Below are 17,959 nucleotides of genomic sequence, written 5' to 3' on the forward strand. Positions count from 1 at the left end.
TGCTCCAAAAAGCTTTACAGTCATTGAATTATTTTCAAAGCGTTATCACCATTGTAAAATAGGAAACAAAGACTATTATTTCAAAAAGAAAGAGTGGATTAAAATGAGAAAGAATTAAAATCCCAACATGTCAACAGGGGTGGCTACGCTCCATACGAACCTTTTCAATACTTAATTTCTCTTGCCCTATCAGTGTGGCCTCTCATTCTTTTCTCCGTATATACTTGCTAAACTTCCCTTGAATACACAGAATGCTATTCATTTCAATCTCACTGGACTATATCACATTCCACATTCTAACCAGCCTCAGGGTAAAGGGGTTTTCCCTGAATTGCCTGATAGATTTATCAGGGATTATTTCATATTGATGGGCATTTTGTGGAATGATATCTAGCATGTAGATAATAAAGAAAGTGAATGGAGTGTTGGCATTCATAGTGAAAGGAGCAGAATGTAAGGGTAAGGAAGTATTGTTGCGTCTATACAAGGCATTGGTGAGGACGCACCTGGAGTATTGTGCACAGTTTTGGTCAGCATATTTGAGGAAAGATGTGGTGGCATTGGAGGCGGTTCAGAGGAGGTTCACTAGATTGATTCCAGAGATGAGGGGTTTGTCGTATGAAGAGAGATTGAACTCTGGAATTTAGAAGAATGAGGAGAAATCAAATTGAGGTTTACAAGATGATAAAAGGTATGGATAAAGTAGATGTGGAGCAGATGTTTTCTCTTGTGGGCATTCTAGGATGAGAGGTCAAAGTCTTAGGATAAGGGGTAGCAAATTTAAAACAGAATTGAGGAGGAACTACTTCTCCCAAAGGAGTTGTGAATCTGTGGAATTAACTACCCCAAAGTGTAACGGATATTGGGACAGTGAGTAAATTTAAGGAGGAGTTAGACAGATTTTTAATTGATAGTGGGTTGAAGGGTTATGGGAGAAGGAAGGGAAATGGGAATGAGGAACATATCAGCCATGATCGAATGGGAGAGTGGACTCGATGGGCCGAATGGCCACATTCTATTTCTGTATCTTATGAATTTATAATGTCATTACATGGTTTTGGTCTCCCTATCTAAGGAGGGAAACACTTGCCATAAAAAACAGCAGAATGTTGGAGAGAATAAAACAGGAGAGGCAGTATCTGTGCAGGCATCGCTTTCCAATAGGTGTGGCAGATATTCACTAGATTTCCTGAGATTAGAGAGTTGTACTGGGATGAAAGGCAAAGTAATATTGTGTTTATATTGTCTGGAGTTTAGAAGAATGAGAGTGATCTCATTGAAATGTACAAAATGTGGAAGGGGATTGACAGGATAGTTACGGAAACTGAAATTAACCGATAATTGGACTCAGGGAATCAGACCGAGTGGCAAGGACATGAGACAGAAGATTAGCCACAATCTTACTGAACGACAGCAGGGAGTGGGGAGCGAGGGGGCACGTGGTGCACTCCTGCTCTGATTTCTTATCTTATTATTGATGGCCCTTATTTTTGCTCACCCCTCATTCCCCCAGCCCCTGTGTATCCCAGCAAACCTCTTATCATTTCAAAAACCTTTCAGTTCCTCTTTCAGGCTGCTTTCTAGAGAAATCAGTTCTAAACCACTGCATCATAACCTGGGCCATAAAACGAACCCAGTGCTTGATTAAAATCTCTGTCCTTTTTGCTTCCATTTAGCTGATTTTGGTTTGCGTGCATGTCCCATAACTTATACACATCTGTATTTTCTCTCTGACAAATGGCCCTGATTAACACTGAGGGCTTGTTAAGGGTACGTACAATGAGCCTGTTTAATCAAAATAGAATGAGTAGAAATTACAGTGCCGTGAATTCAGCCTTACTGTCATTGATTTGATTAACAGTTCACATCATCGCAGGGAACTGGGTGAAAGGGATGACTTGCACGAAACAAGCTACTTCCTGAAGTACTCTCCAAGAACTTCAGAGAGAGTTAATTAGAGCGATTCCATTGAAACCAAATTACAGTTAGATTTTATATCCTTCTATTTTGAATTTTCATGCTGCGATAGGAGTTGATAGATTCATGCCCGCACAATTAACTCTGCGCATCAAAGAGAATAAGCACATCTGTTTTTCATCCACCAAGCCAGCCAGTGGGTCTGCTTGCAACCCCCCCACCACCAACCCCTCCCCAGACCTCCCTCCAGGATGTCCATTCGTGTGTGGACAAACCCCTCACCATCCATCAGCGTATTGTATGATTATATCAACACCATGGCCCCTCAAGGAAACCTGGTGGGAGATGTTTCTGGAATGTAATCACAAGAGGCTCTATATTGTGCCCTCAAGATGTCCTAACACTTTGCAGCCAAGTTTGGAGTTTGTACATTCTCACCGTGTCTGTGTGGGTTTCCTTCCGGTGCTCCAGTTTCCTCCCACAGTCCAAAGACTTGCAGTTTAGGTTGATTGGCCATGCTAAATTGCCGCTTAGTGTCCGGAGATGTGTATGTTAGAGGGATTAGTGAGATGAATATGTGGGGTTTTGGGGATAGGGCCTGGGGATTGTTCAGGGATTGTTGCCAATGCAGCCTTAATGGGCCAAATGGCCTCCTTCTGAACTGTAGGGTTTCTGTGATTCAGTGGGGCCCATGTGCAGTGCAGTCACTGTTGTGTAGGAACTGCATTAGTGAATTCATACATCCCACAAACAGTGATGTGATAATCTTGGTAAGAAGTCTCACATCACCAGGTTAAAGTCCTACAGGTTTATTCGGTAGTAAACACCACTAGCTTTCGGAGCGCTGCTCCTTTGTCAGGTGAGTGGACAGTTCTGATCACAAACAGGGCCTAGAAAGGCACACACATCTTCTCTGGAGTCTTCAACATGTCATTGATGAAGACGAACACCTCGCTAAGGCTATCCCCACACCCCCACTACTTGCCTTCAAACAACCGCACAACCTCAAACAGACTATTGTCTGCAGCAAGCTACCCAGCCTTCAGGAGAACAGTGGCCACGACACCACACAACCCTGTCACAGCAAACTCTGCAAGACATGCTGGATCATCAACACGAATGCCATCATCTCATGTGAGAATACCAACCACCAGGTAAACGGTACGTACACTTGCAACTCGGCCAATGTTGTCTGCCTGATACACTGCAGAAAAGGATGTCCTGAAGCATGGTACATTGGGGAAACCATGCAGGCTCTATGACAACGGATGAATGAACACTGCTCAACAATCACCAGGCAAGACTGCTCTCTTCCTGTTGGCGAACACTTCAGCGATCACGGGCATTCGGCCTCTGATCTTCGGGTAAACGTTCTCCAAGACAGCCTTCACGACACACGACAACGCAGAGTCGCTGAGCAGAGACTGATAGCCAAGTTCCGCACACATGAGGACGGCCTCAACTGGGATCTTGGTTTCATGTTGCACTATCTGTAACCCCCGTGACTTGTCTGGGCTTGCAAAATCTCACTAACTCTCCTGCCTGGGGACAATATACTTCTCTTTAACCTATGCTTAATGCTATCTCCGCTCACATTGTCAGCACCTTTAAGACTTGATTAGCTGATTATCTGTAAAGTCTCAAATTCTAATCAGTATTCTGAAAACTGTGTGTGCTTTTATATAGCCGGTTTGTGATCAGAACTCCCCACTCACCTGATGAAGGAGCAGCGCTCTGAAAACTAGTGGTGTTTACCAACAAATAAACCTGTTGGACTTTAACCTGGTGTTGTGAGACTTCTTACTGTGTTTACCCCAGTCCAACACCGGCATCTCCACATTGTGGTAATCTTGGCCAGGACACTGGAAATCACTCCCTCTTCTTGCAGCTGACACAGAGCTGTGTGGGAGGGTGAGCTGTGAGGAAGATGCAGAGATGCTTCAGTGTGATTTAGACAGGCTGGGTGTTTGGGCAAATAAATGGCAGATGTGGTGTATTTGCAGAGTATCCAGTTTGCTATCAAAAACAGGGAAGGCAGATGCTGTCTGGATGAGCTGTCAGAATTTACTATCAGTGCAATGCCTAATGCCATCTGGTAACATGGGCTGAATCTTAAAGGAGTGGCAGTATAACCACACCCCCCGCCAACCCCCAGAAGCAACGTCAATCTGCCAATGTTAAATAGGGCCACCGCCCGGCCATAAAATACTCCTGGAGCAGAGGATGAGAACTTTGTTCCTTATTGGGAGGAGGTCCCGCCTTTCAGAGTTTCTAGCCAATCACAGAGCCAATGGTCAACAGTGGGTATTGGACAGGGAGGGGTCTTCAGAAGGGGATCATGGGGGAGCTTTAGAAGGGGATGGGGGGAGGGCTTTGGTGTCCAGATGGAAGTGACAAAGGATTGTGGGGTCCCTGATATCACCCCAAAAGGAAATACCCCTCTCCTTTCCCACATTTTAACCAGTTGGGTTAAAAAAAGCAGTTTTAAACTCCCACCCAGCTGCCCAGCACAGTGTACTGCAGTGCGGGCAGTGTGATATTGGATTGTTAAAAAGTTTAAATGTCCATTAATTACAGTTTGTGAATGACGGATTAATCAACTGAAGGTGGCAAGCTGGTTACCTGTCACGGTTTACACACCATCCACTCGCCTGTTGCTTTGAAAACACACCAAACATAGACACACAAAACCCAACCTCATGATGCAAATCAACTCCAGGTCGGTTACTGAGCTGTTCCTTCTCCCCGGCCAACCCCAACTCACCTTTGGCCACTGACTGGAGCCACCAGTTTGTGCTGGTGTCAAATACAAAACCTGATGTGAAACATTGAACTGGGGTTAACTTATTGTCGCTGAGGAATTCTGGGCTAAGGTTTAATATTTAATGAATATAGGTGGACATCACAGTTAGCTAACAGCAATCCAATTGGATCTGGACATTCTGTTCCAATTCTTGATCACTTTCCTCCAGGGATTTAAACAGCTTCACCCCCTTTGTGGGTGACCTTTTCTAACCGCACTCCCACATCACAGGCCTGTTGCTGCAGATCCGCTTCTCTTGCTGGTCTAGATTGTATATGTATGAAATGGAGCGATACAGAACAGGTCTAAATCCTGGTCTGTATTTGTGGTAATTTATCCCAGACAGGGCAAGGCAGCATTCACAGCAATGGTACTCCATCTTAATTATGCTAAAACATAAATTAAACCCCCTAAGTAATCAATAATAGGACATTGTGTTCGAGAGCTATGTTCAAGGTCCTTGCTTATGAATAGTGTTCCACGTTCAAAATGGCCTCAGTGGGTTTCGATGTTGGCCGTGCGCCAGATGTTGACATTGCCTGTCCATCCATCTTAATATAACAGCAATCAATAAAATCACCGTGATTTAGCTGACAATTTATTGTTTTGGACCCAGGTCCACTCAGCTAATACTTCCATCATCCAACCTTTTCTTCTCTTTATCGGTGGTTTCTCTTGCAGATGGTACAGTCCCACAGAGTACAGTAACTGTTGACACAGTCGAACAGGACATGGTAGGTGCTGGTACAGTCGCGCAGGGCACTGTAGCTGTTGGTACAATCCTAATGGGTGTGGTAGTTGTTGGTATAGTCCCACAGACACCATAGCTGTTGATTTGATTTATTGTTGTCACATGTATTAACATACAGTAAAAAGCATTATTTCTCGTGCGCTGTACAGACAAAGCATACCATTCATGGAGAAGGAAAGGCGAGAGTACAGAATGTAGTGTTACAGTCATAGATAGGGAGGAAGAGAAAGTTCAACTTAATGCAAGGTAGGTCCATTCAAAAGTCTGACAGCAGCAGGGAAGAAGCTGTTCTTGAGTTGGTTGGTACGTGACGTTTTGTATCTTTCCCCAACAGAAGAAGGTGGAAGAGAGAATGTCCACGGTGAGTGGGGTCCTTAATTATGCTGGCTGCTTTGCCGAGGCAGCGGGAAGTGTAGACAGAGACAATGCATGGCAGCTGATGGTACAGTCCTACTGGGTGTGGTAGCTGTTGGTACAGTCCCACTGGGCGCAGTAACTAATGCAAAGATGAGAGAATTGAGAGGAGATTTGATAGAACTGTTCAATGTCTTGAGGGGTTAACAGATAGGGAGAAACTCTTTCCATTGGCAGAAGAATCAAAGTGAATCACAAATGGAGAAAAGGCAGCATGAGGATAGGATTTTTATTTATTCAGCGAGTGGTCAGGATCTGGAATGTTCTATCTGAGAATGTGGTGGAGACAGATGCACATAGCGAGTGGTTAGGATTTTTGATTTGATTTTATTTGATTTATTATTGTCACATATATTAACTTACAGTGAAAAGTATTGTTTCTTGCGTGCTATATAGACAAAACATACCATTCATAGAGAAGGAAATGAGAGAGTGCAGAATGTAGTGTTACAGCCATGGAGAAAGATCAACTTCGTGCAAGGTAGGTTCATTCAAAAGTCCAACAGCAGCAGGAAAGAAGCTGTTCTTGAGTCCGTTGGTACGTGACCTCAGATGTTTGTATCATTTTCACGAAGGAAGAAGGTGGAAGAGAGAATGGCTGGGGTGCGTGGGGTCCTTAATTGTGCTGGCTGCCTTGCCAGTGTAATGTAGACAGAGTCAATGGATGGAAGACCAGTTTGTGTGATGGATTGGGTTACATTCAAGGCCTTTTGTAGGTCTTTGCGGTCTTGGGCAGAGCAGGAGCCCACACCAAGCTGTGATCCAAACAGAAAGGGTGCTTTCTATGGTGCTTCTATAAAAGTTGGTAAGAGTCATAGCGAACATGACAAATTTCCTTAGTCTTCTGAGGAAGTAGAAGCATTGATGGTCTTTCTTAACTATATGACCTGGAATCTACAGCCTGAAAATATGGTGGAGACAGATTCACACAGCGAGTGGTTAGGACCTGGAATGCACTGTCTGAGAGTGTGGTGGAGACAGATTCACACAGCGAGTGGTTAGGGTCTGGAATGTACTGTCTGAGAGTGTGGTGGAGACAGATTCACACAGCGAGTGGTTAAGATCTGGAATGCACTGTCTGAGAGTGTGGTGGAGACAGATTCACACAGCGAGTGGTTAGGGTCTGGAATGTACTGCCAGAGAGTGTGGTGGAGACAGATTCACACAGCGAGTGGTTAGGCTCTGGAATGCACTGTCTGAGAGTGTGGTGGATACAGATTCACACAGCGAGTGGTTAAGATCTGGAATGTACTGTCTGAGAGTATGGTGGAGACAGATTCACACAGCGAGTGGTTAGGATCTGGAATGTACTGTCTGAGAGTGTGGTGGAGACAGATTCACACAGCGAGTGGTTAAGATCTGGAATGTACTGTCTGAGAGTGTGGTGGAGACAGATTCACACAGCGAGTGGTTAGGATCTGGAATGTACTGTCTGAGAGTGTGGTGGATACAGATTCACACAGCGAGTGGTTAAGATCTGGAATGTACTGTCTGAGAGTGTGGTGGAGACAGATTCACACAGCGAGTGGTTAAGATCTGGAATGCACTGTCTGAGAGTGTGGTGGATACAGATTCACACAGTGAGTGGTTAAGATCTGGAATGTACTGTCTGAGAGTGTGGTGGAGACAGATTCAAGTTTGGTTTTCAAAATGAAATTGGAGAATTATCTGAGGAGAAAATATTGACAGGATTACAGGTGGCGGGGGGGATGGATTTCATCAAGTTGCTCTCAAATGGAGCTGGCACAGACATGACAGGGCAAACGATTCTGTACTGTAACCATTTCATCATAATGGGGTATGCCGTGCCTCAAGTGGGACATCAGTGCCAGAATGGACTGGGTAGACCGCATGGTCTGATCCTGTAGCATACCTAATCTGACACAATTATAGGACTTGAGGCAAATGAAAGGATCTATTTCCAGTTCTTTGGGAGTTTTTTTTTGTGCTGCCTCTTGATGGCCTCTCAGAGTAGAATTTGAAAACAGGTTCATGACAGTGCGATAGTCAGATAGCAAGAACTTGTCATGGAAATTCCTGATCGGGGCACTTTGCACAAGCATTATCGAGTAACAGCCAAGTAAGGGCAAACAAACAAAGGTTTGTCAAAGAGGGGGATCTGAAGGAGCCTTTTAAAGGAGGAAAGTGAGGTGGAGAGGTTGAAGGAAGGAATTTGAGTGCAAGAGGCCAGACAGTTGAGAGCACGGCTGCCAATAGTGGAGTGATTCAAATTGAGAATTCTCATGAGGCCGGGACTAAAGGAAGCGAGATCCCTCGAGATCCCTCCCTGTTCACAGTGAATTAATAGAGAAAAGGGCAGCATGGACCACCTGTGCAGCCACTAACAGAAGAACAAGTGTCTTTAGTTAATGACTTCAGCTAATCCCCGGTGCGGTTTCACCTGGAGATAAGCTTGCAGGTTGTTGCCTGTGAGAGCCAGGGCTGTGCTGTAGGATGTGAAAGATGCAGGCTATTAAAGAATGGAAAGTGGTTTTGAAATGCAACTAGCTTAAGGAGATTTGCAGTGAAAAGGCCAGAAGCAAAGTCAAGAAAAATAATGGAGATGCCTGTACTCGGATTATGGGATATGAGAGGGCCTGTTCCCTTCATAAATTTCCGTGCAAAATGTTGGCATGTAATGTGGAAGAGGAAGTACTTTCATAATATTAGATCAATACCAAAGTGCTGATGATTAATCCCTGTTGCAGAGTCCGAGAAATATGGAACAAATTTATGCTGCAATTTAACAGAATTCCCCCACCCCCCACAACCTCTCCACCACAGCAACGCATGTTCTTTCCCGGAGCTAAGGATATTGACTCACTTTGAGAACAATCTTTTCTAACATCCATTCCTCTTCACCCTGTTCCCAATCCTTCTGGCTTCAACATCATTGGGATATTTGACATTAAGAACAGTGGCATCACAATCCTGTCCTCGGGGTGGGGAAGGCTGTGGCGGGGAGTGGGGAGGGAGTGCGGCCGCACACTTGGAGCCACTCAGATGGTCTCCAGGCACTGTGTGTCTCTGCTGATTTTTCAAAGACCAAAATTCCTAAGTCACCTTGTGGGATCTTAAATCTTGTCAGCCATGGGTCTGGTGGGTTTGCACTTTCCACCTCTGCATCAGAATTCCTGAGGTCAAGTTCCACTCCGATGAACTGAGCATGCAATGTAGACTGACATTCTCGGGGTAGTACTGAGGAAGTGCTGCACTGTCAGGGGCACTTGTAAGGCCATCAGAACATAAGAAATAGGAGCAGGAGTCGGCCAACGCGCCCTTCGAGCCTGCCCCGCCATTCAATAAGATCATGGCTGATCTGAAGTGGCTCAGTTCCACTTTCCTGCTTTCTCCCCATAAGCCTTAATTCCCTTGCCTACCAAAAACCTATCTACCCGTGTCTTAAATATATTTAGCGAGGTAGCCTCCACCACTTCAACGGGCAGAGAATTCCAGAGATTCACCAACCTTTGAGTGAAGAAGTTCCTCCTCAACTCTGATCTAAACTGCTCCCCCCCCCTTCCTTATCTTAAGGCTGTGCCCTCTAGTCCTGCTGTCCTTTCTAAGCAGGAAGAATCTCTCTACCTCTACCCTATCCATCCCCTTCATTATCTTATACGTCTCTAAGATCCCCCCTCATCCTTCTAAACTCCAACGAGTCCAGACCCAGTCTATTTAGTCTCTCTTCATAGTCCAACCCCCTCATCTCTGGTATCAGCCTAGTGAACCTCCTCTGCACTCCCTCCAAGGCCAATATATCCTTGTGCAAGTGCGGCGACCAAAACTGCACTCAGTACTCCAGCTGCGGTCTCACCAGTGCCCTGGACAGTTGCAGCAAAACCCCATTGCTTTTATATTCAATCCCCCTCGCTATAAAGGCCAGCATCCCATTCGCCTTCCTGACCACCTGCTGCACCTGCAGACTGGGTTTTTGCAACTCGTGCACAAGGACCCCCAGGTCCCTCTGCACCGTAGCATGCTGCAGCTTTTCGCCTTTTAAATAATAATCCCTCTTACTATTATTTCTACCAAAGTGAACTTGTCTTTCAGATAAAATTAAATTAAGGCCTCATCTACTCGCTCAGCTTGCCATGAAAGATCTCACAATGCAGTATTGTTGGTAAAGGTTTAGAGGGCTGAATGGGCTGTTCCTGTGCTGTAATTTTCTTTCCTGTTTGCTGTTTGGAAGGAGAGCAGGGGAGCTCTTCCTGCTGTCCTCGCCAATTTTTGTCCCTCGACCAATATTGAAAAGACATAACGTCTGGTCATTGTCACCCTGCTTATTGTGGAGGTGGCTATGTACAAATCAGCTGCCATATTTCCTATATTGCAACAGTGCCTACACTTCAAAACGTATCGTAAGATCATAGAATCCCTACAGTGCAGAAAGAGACCATTCGGCCCATCGAGCCTGCACCGCCTCTCAGATCTGACTCAGGCCCTATCCCCACAAACCCATGCACTTACTGTGGCTAATGTCCCTAACCCCCACATCTTTGCATACTAAAGAACAACTTAGCTTGGCCAATTCACCTAACCCACCGCAGCACCCGGAGGAAACCCACGCAGACATGAGGAGAACATGTAAACTCCACACAGTCTCCCCAAGGCCAGAATTGAACCCAGGTCCCCGGTGCTGTGTGGCAGCAGTGCTAACCACTGTGTCACAATGCCTTGGTCTTTGGACAATCTTAGGTTTATGATACATGAGTGCACCCGCAGGATAAGTAGGTGTGGAACCCACAGGCATTCGAACACATGTTAGCAAAGCCTCAGAATCTGAGCTGTGGCAGCAGCTGTGAGCAAACAGCTTTTGTGATCTAAGAACTCGGGTCCAGTAGATAATGGGATGTGGTGGAGTTATTACCATTTAGATGGGATAGATCACAGAAGCCAAAGTTAAATAGGGGCTGCAGTAGAGGACTTTAGATATTAAATGAATTATTCAATTTTATACAAATTCATGCCAAATAAAAGTCTGTTGCTTACAGAAATATATTTTTATTTTAAATTACCACGTGCTTTCATTCCCCTTGTCACTGCCCTCCAGAAGTTACCGATTGCTTCTATGATTCCCACGTCCACAGGCTAAACCCCCACCCCGCCAAGTCCATGGGAGTCCAGATAGTGAGCGTCATCATGGGCTATTAGGTGGGGGTGGGGGAGGGAGAGGAGGAGGGGGGGGCTGGTTTGGAGATTGGGGGTGGGGGGTAAATTGTCATCAACCCTACTCGTGCCCTCACTTAATACCCACACACCTGACCTCTTGGCACACCTGATTGGATGCTGCTGGGTGCTGGAATTGCTGGCTTTATTTTCCAAACATTTTATCTCCCTCTCGCCTGCTCTTCCCCCCCCCACCACACTCACCTTCACCCCAGCTCCCTCCCCTCGCCATACCATAACCTTGAGGCTTTCGCAAGCCCCAAGGCCAATAGTGGCCGCCTTCCTTTTGCCCAAGCCAAGCACAGACTGGGGACGCTGGTTTATTTGGCTCCGCTCCACGCAGTAGGTCATCTGGCCAGCTTCTCAGCCATTTCCTTTTCATCCTCTGCCCCCCCCACACCCGTCCTTCCTTTTCCAGTCAGTCTGACAAAACTCTAAAACTTTGAACCTTATTCCCCTCTTCTCTTTCTCTCTCTCTTTTGATTTTTTTTTCTATATATGCAGTTACCGCCAGCAAAGCCTTCTGAAACCGACAGCTGGGTATCGGGAGATGGTTACAAGACTGCCACTTTCACACAGTAAGAACGGGGCAACCGAAAAATCATACTTTTTCACATCAGTGTTAAACTGCAGTGGGGTCTAGTTCATTCTATAGTTCCTCCAACCAGAAGGCCCAAACAGTAACGATAGGAAACTGGAATGATACCAGAGCTGTTTCACCTCTAGGTTCTGAATCACGTTTTTGTTCCTGAGTTCAGAAGGTGTTTCCCCCTTACCTGCCCCTTTCAGTCAGTACGAGCAGAGCCTAACCCAGTCTCGAACACACCCAGCTGGTTGTAACCAAAGATGAATAACTGTCCTAATGACTGTGTTGACTTGTTGCTGTGACCGTTCTGAAGTAGCAGCTTTCGCAGGTGGGAAGGGGTTGGGCCCTGAGACAGGAAGTTGTTCTTTTGGCTGGTTATCAGTTCTTGGCCGTGTACTCAGTGCCTCAGCAGAATTTTTTATGATGTCATTTCTCAAAACCACTTTTCTTTCCTCATCCCTGTTCTTCCCTTTGTGATCTGAGGGCCTTTGAGTGATGTCACTCACGATGAACTAAGTTCCCGTCCTGTGCCTTGTCAGTGAGAGCCAGGAGACTCGGTAACCTTTCCAATAACAGTTTTGCTTGATGCCCGAATCCCACTGGCTGCTCCCATTGTTAACCGGGGATGTTGTATCAAACTGTAGACCTGCCATTGTTCCAGTTAAGCAGACACCTCTCCTGCTGTATGTTATGTGACTGTGTGTTTCCATGTGATATAACCGATGTCCAGTTATCCTGGGGACCAAACACATGGCACCATTCTCAGCAGTCCGGCTCGACACTATTCTGTTGGGGGGGAGGAGGATATACTTATATATTTAATGTTCATTGACCACAACCTGGGGATTGGGTTTTTTTGGCTTTTGGTTTTACTCTGGAATGAACTAACCAGCTCTGTAAATGGGTATTTCTAAGTGGGTATCTGTGAGTCAGTATCTGTGTGAGTATCTGTGACTGGGTATCTGTAAGTGGGGATTTTTGAGTGGGTATCTGTGAGTGGGTGACTGCAATGTCCTGTAGAAATAAACGCCTGTAAGAAAGAGTGAATGCTTAAGTGAAGAATGTTTCTATGTGGCGATGGCTTCCAGTGTTGTCTCATTGTGTCCACGGAGACATTGGAGAAGCCCACTCCTCACAGGAGCTGCAAATAGCCAATAAAGAATTGTCGGCCAACATTACACACAACACAACAGAGAATCAGTTAGCGTGTAAAAAAACAGCTTGCTCATTTTCCCTTAACAATTTTATGCTGTTGGTCCTCAATGAATTTCAACATCACATCCACTCCCCTCAACCACCCCCGCCGCAACACCCACTTTCACCCCACGTTCCCCAACCCTCATGGAGGGTCAGCCTGGGGAAGGGGTAGAATCGACTGCTGTGTCTCCGCAATATTGGTGATGTCAGTATTGTCTGTCCAGCTGCCACATTTTGTATTTTATTCAGTTATTTTCAACAGAATCTCTCCTGGAAGGGTACAAAACACCTCTGCAGTTGCGTCATGGTCCCTCTCGAATGATTGGCAGATGAGAAATTACTTTGTTTCAAAGTATTTTAACAGTGTGATGAGCAAATACCGAGATCTTCTTTTAATCATTCTGTGCATTCACTGGCAAGTTGAACTTTATCACAGAAAGAATTTATTATGTTCTCTTACTGCCCATGATTGGATTGTTTTAAAAGAGATGCGTGTATTATTACCCGTGGGTGTGTGTATTCCAACTAAATAATTCAGCAGCAAGTTTTTGTGAGTTTGATAATAAAGCTTCTTTATTTCTACACACTTACCCTGAATCCAACACAACATTGCCCATGCTCAGTCTCGCTCGCACATTCATACACACAGGGATTAGATACAGATAAATGTTGTGCATCTTTACAGATTACAGTTATCCAGTACCAGAATTCTTCAGTCTTGCATACCCCACTACTGCTGCCAGCCAGAGTGGACAATTTGGCACTCAGCCAAATCACTGTTCACAGCAGCGGGACCGGAGAATCCCAACCATGGGAGAGATTGGAGAATCCAGTCCTAAAGCTCAGATTTACATTTCTGTTCCTCTACATGACAGGCCTATTGTCCTTCCAAATGAACTGGATGATTTAAAGTTGAAGTGAGGTTCTTGCAAAGCAAAGGTTACGAGGATTTTGTAATCAAATAGCTAGGTAGTTGGTTTCAGGCGAGGTTTAAATGGAACTAGTTGAATATTCTGTCTCTTTGAAGTCTTGCAGCTTGTTTTCACATCTGGTTCACAGACCAGATGAACTAATGCTTCAGATGGCTTTGCTGAAGTTGCCTGTAACTGCTCCTAGCTGACCTTTCAAACAAAGAAAAAAAAATAGCTCTCTCCATGTAGCTTTTCACAATTTCAATGTCTTTTCCAAAAAAAGCATGGGGTTTCCACATTCTGTGTTGCGAGTTAACACTTCTGAGGACCACCCAGTCTATCTTCCACAATGAGGAAGTCATTGTGATCTAATGGGAAGTTGAAAGTGACCATTCCACCCCATCCGTCACAGAAGAAGGTTCAAACTTTCCTTTTGTCCCAAGTGAGACATGTAGAGAGACTGTCTTGGAAATCCATTGCCATTTGTGTTGGCCCATCCTTAAACACGGAGACGTGTGGATTCCCAGGTGGCTGTGGATATCAGTTAGATATTCAACTGACAATTGCTGCTATCTGTAGCTCAGGTGCCTAATGTCACATGAATTGCAGCAACCATCTTCACAACTGGTTTGCATCCAATTTTTAAAAGTATTGACACGATGTTCATAGTGTGAAATGCTGGTATGAAGCATGACAAATTGTTCAATTGTTTTGGACAAAATGTTGTTGTTGAACTTTCAGTTGAAGGCTGATAGCTGAATTGTTTGCAAAGATATTGGTCTTGTGCAAAAATGTCTGAATTCTCATCCTTTCATCCCCTGACCTCTTTTTAATCAGAGATTCAAGTCCATGTAACATGAAAGTACATCATTGGTGGAAGAACACAACTCTGCTTTGCAGTATCTACAGATTCAGACCTTCAACTGAATGTAAAATAACTTTAGCCCATCTGATCACATCCTTCCAGAATAGCAACCCTACTTGCCTCTCTTCCACTGCACCCTGCTCACTGTTAAATGAGTTCCATGTCTCCCTGCCTTCATTAGTCTATTCTCGTAAAGACCTCCTGTGAAGGGGAAGGTGGTGGTAGGGTGGAAACATGCCTGTCTTATCTAGGGATGGTTTATGTATTTCCAATGCCCCGGCTTAAGTGTCTTCTTCAATATTTGGTAACTATAGCAATGATGAGCTGTCATTGAGGTACTTAATGAAGTGGAGGCACTGTCATATCATCAGAAGCCCGGTGACCAATCTGCAGACAGTTTGCAGCACGTAGAAATTGCAAACATATTCTGTAGGGCTCTTGAGATATTGGTGACACTGTGCCCAGGAACATTGACATGGCTGGAACAGACACAGATGATGCTGAATACAACACAGCTGGAGACGCTGGCTAACAGTGATCCACCGAGTATCATTCTCACCTGAGTCAGAAGGAAGTAGGTTCAGGTTACAGCCCAAAACTGCAGTTACTGGATAGGCACATGGAGCACACCAGAACGATAGAGAGTGGGATTGCTTGATCTTGGGTTCGGACATAGCTCGGCACAACATCGAGGGCCGAAGGACCTGTACTGTGCTGTTCTGTTCTATGTTCTAAAACAGCTGTTCCATTACTTTGAGAATTTGTATTGTGAAGTTTTGAGTTTCTGAAATTCAAGCTGAAATAAAAGAGTTCTGGTGTTTTTCAGAATACACACAGCCAGTGAGGAACATTGCCAGTTTCCTGTGCCTATTGGGAAGCCATTGGGCATCATGCCCACCTGCGTGGCTGGGTGATGAGATTGCCCATCAGCGCCTCTTGTTCAGAAAATCAATCATTCGTGGAATGCTATCCTGCACCCCCACTCCCACCCCCTTCATTTCTCACCTTCTCTCCTGAAGGCACTGACTCAGTGCGACAACCAAAGGCATCTTGAAGGGAAAAAAAGCCTTCTGATGCAGAGTGCTTGGGAGTGTGGTGGAGGCAGATTCAATCATGGTTATCAAAAAGAAATTGAATCTGCGCCTAAAGAGAAACTATTTGTAGGTTGTGGAGAAAGGTTGGGGAAATGTAGCCAGCTAACTTGTTCCAGCAGAGAGGCAGCATATGCTCGCCAGAGCAAATAGATTCCCTCTGTGTGGTCAATAGGCAATAGTTCTATAATTCTAGTTCCATAGATCCAGGACACACACTTAGAAAGAAAGGACTTTCATTTTTACAGCAAAATTCCCAACCTTAAGATGCCTGTAAGTACTTGACTGCCCTTGGTGTACTGTTGAAATGCACTCACTGTTCTAATGTAGGAAACAGGGCAGCTCATTTATAAGCACATGAGAATTCCACCAGCCTGCTGTGTAGAACAGTATTAATAATTTGAAGGGGAACGGTTCATTTCTGTTACTATCACTCACTGGCTTAGGCTGACAAATGGTAAATAACATTCACGCCACACACATGCCAGGCGATGGCCCTCTCCGACAACAGGGAATCTAAGCACAGTCCCTTGACATTCAATGCCAGCATCTCACCTCCTGACCCCCCAAAGTCTGTCCACTATCTACAAGGCACAAATCAGGATTGTGATAGAATACTCCCCACTTGCCTGGATGGGTGCAGCTCCAACAACACTCAAGAAACTCAACACCATCCAGGACAAAGCTATCCCTTCCACAAATACTCACTCCCTCCACCACCGATGAATAGTGGCAGCCATATGTACTATTTCCAAAAAAAAAGTAGAGCAGGGACTCACCAAGGCTCCTTTGGCAGCACATTCCAAACCTCTGACCACTGTGGCAGATACCTGGGAACACCACCACCTGGATGTTCCCCTCCAAACAACACATCATCCTGACTTGGAAAAATATCACTGTTCCTTCACTGTTGCTGGGGTGAAATCCTGGAACTCATGCCCTTGGGTATCATAGAATCATAGATATCATAGAAAAACTACAGCACAAACAGGCCCTTCAGCCCACAAGTTGCGCCAATCTTATGTCTACCTACTAGGCTTACCTATAATCCTCAATCCTACTAAATCCCATGTACTCATCCAGAAGTCTCTTAAAAGACCCCAACAAATTTGCCTCCACCACCACCGACAGCAGCTGATTCCACTCACCCACCACCCTCTGAGTGAAAAACTTACCCCTGACATCTCCTCTGTACCTACGCCCCAGCACCTTAAACCTGTGTCCTCTTGTGGCAGCCATTTCAGCCCTGGGGAAAAGCCTCTGAGAGTCCACCTGATCAATACCTCTCATCATCGTATAAACCTCGATGAGGTCCCCTCTCATCCTTTATATTCCTACACCACATGGACAGCAGTGGTTGAAGAAGGTCCTAAAGAAGGGCAATAAATGCTGTCCTAGCCAATAATGCCCACAGAGTCATAGAATAACTATAGTGCAGACAAGCCAGATCATAATTAGTATTGACAAAAGAAGGCTCAGAATTGTTCTAACGGAGGCCATTAAAATAATTAAAGGTTTGAATAAAGTGGAATCAGAGAGAATATTTCCTTTTGTGGGAAGACCATAACTGTAGACTGTCAGTCAAAAATAGTCACCAATAAATCCAATAGGGAATATAGAAGTAACTTCTTCAGCCAATGAGGTGAAAATGTGGACCCCACGACCATAGAGAGTGGATGCAGTGAATAGTATGGATGCAATTGAGGGGATGCTAGGTAAATATATGAGGGAGGAGGGGATAAAGGGTTCTGATTGTGGGTGGCATGGTGGCGCAGTAGTCAGCACTGCTACCTCACAGCGCCAGCAAATTGAGCTTGATTCTAGCCTTGGGTGACTGTCTGTGTGGAGTTTACATGTTCTCCCCATGTCTGTGTGGGTTTCCTCACAGTGCTCTGGTTTCCTCTTTCAAGATGTAGAGATGCTGACGTTGGACTGGGGTAAACACAGTAAGAAGTCTCACAACAGCAGGTTAGAGTCCAACCAGTTTATTTGATAGTAAAATTCGGAAATGGTGTTCCTTCGTTAGGTGCGTGGAAGGTTCTGATCAGAGAAGGGCACATAAAGACACACACAGTTTACAGAATACTGATTAGAATGCAAGCCTTTACAGCTAACCTGCTATTCACGTCTTAAAGATGCAGAGATAGCGTTAGCATAGGTTAAAGAGATGTGTATTGTCTCCAGACAGGACAGTAAGTGAGATTTTGCAAGCCCAGGCAAGCCCAGGGGGTTACAGATAGTACGACATAAACCCAAGA

The 17,959-nt window shown here is 45.1% G+C and overlaps 1 protein-coding gene across 3 annotated transcripts in view; it reads left to right on the top strand.

The window, feature by feature from the left end:
• LOC145351666 (protocadherin-1-like) overlaps positions 1–17,959 on the top strand; it is a 385,163-nt gene that overhangs the window by 312,272 nt on the left and 54,932 nt on the right. The window contains exon 4 of one of the 3 annotated variants that reach the window (XR_013888439.1): positions 11,556–11,629. The exons of the other annotated variants lie outside the window; for them this stretch is intronic. The gene's annotated coding sequence lies outside the window, so the exon portion shown is untranslated. The remainder of the gene's footprint in view (positions 1–11,555; positions 11,630–17,959) is intronic. 3 annotated transcript variants of the gene reach the window in all.

The sequence above is a fragment of the Carcharhinus amblyrhynchos genome, chromosome 13, assembly GCF_965287045.1.
Source record: "Carcharhinus amblyrhynchos chromosome 13, sCarAmb.v2.hapA, whole genome shotgun sequence".
NCBI lineage: Eukaryota > Metazoa > Chordata > Chondrichthyes > Carcharhiniformes > Carcharhinidae > Carcharhinus > Carcharhinus amblyrhynchos.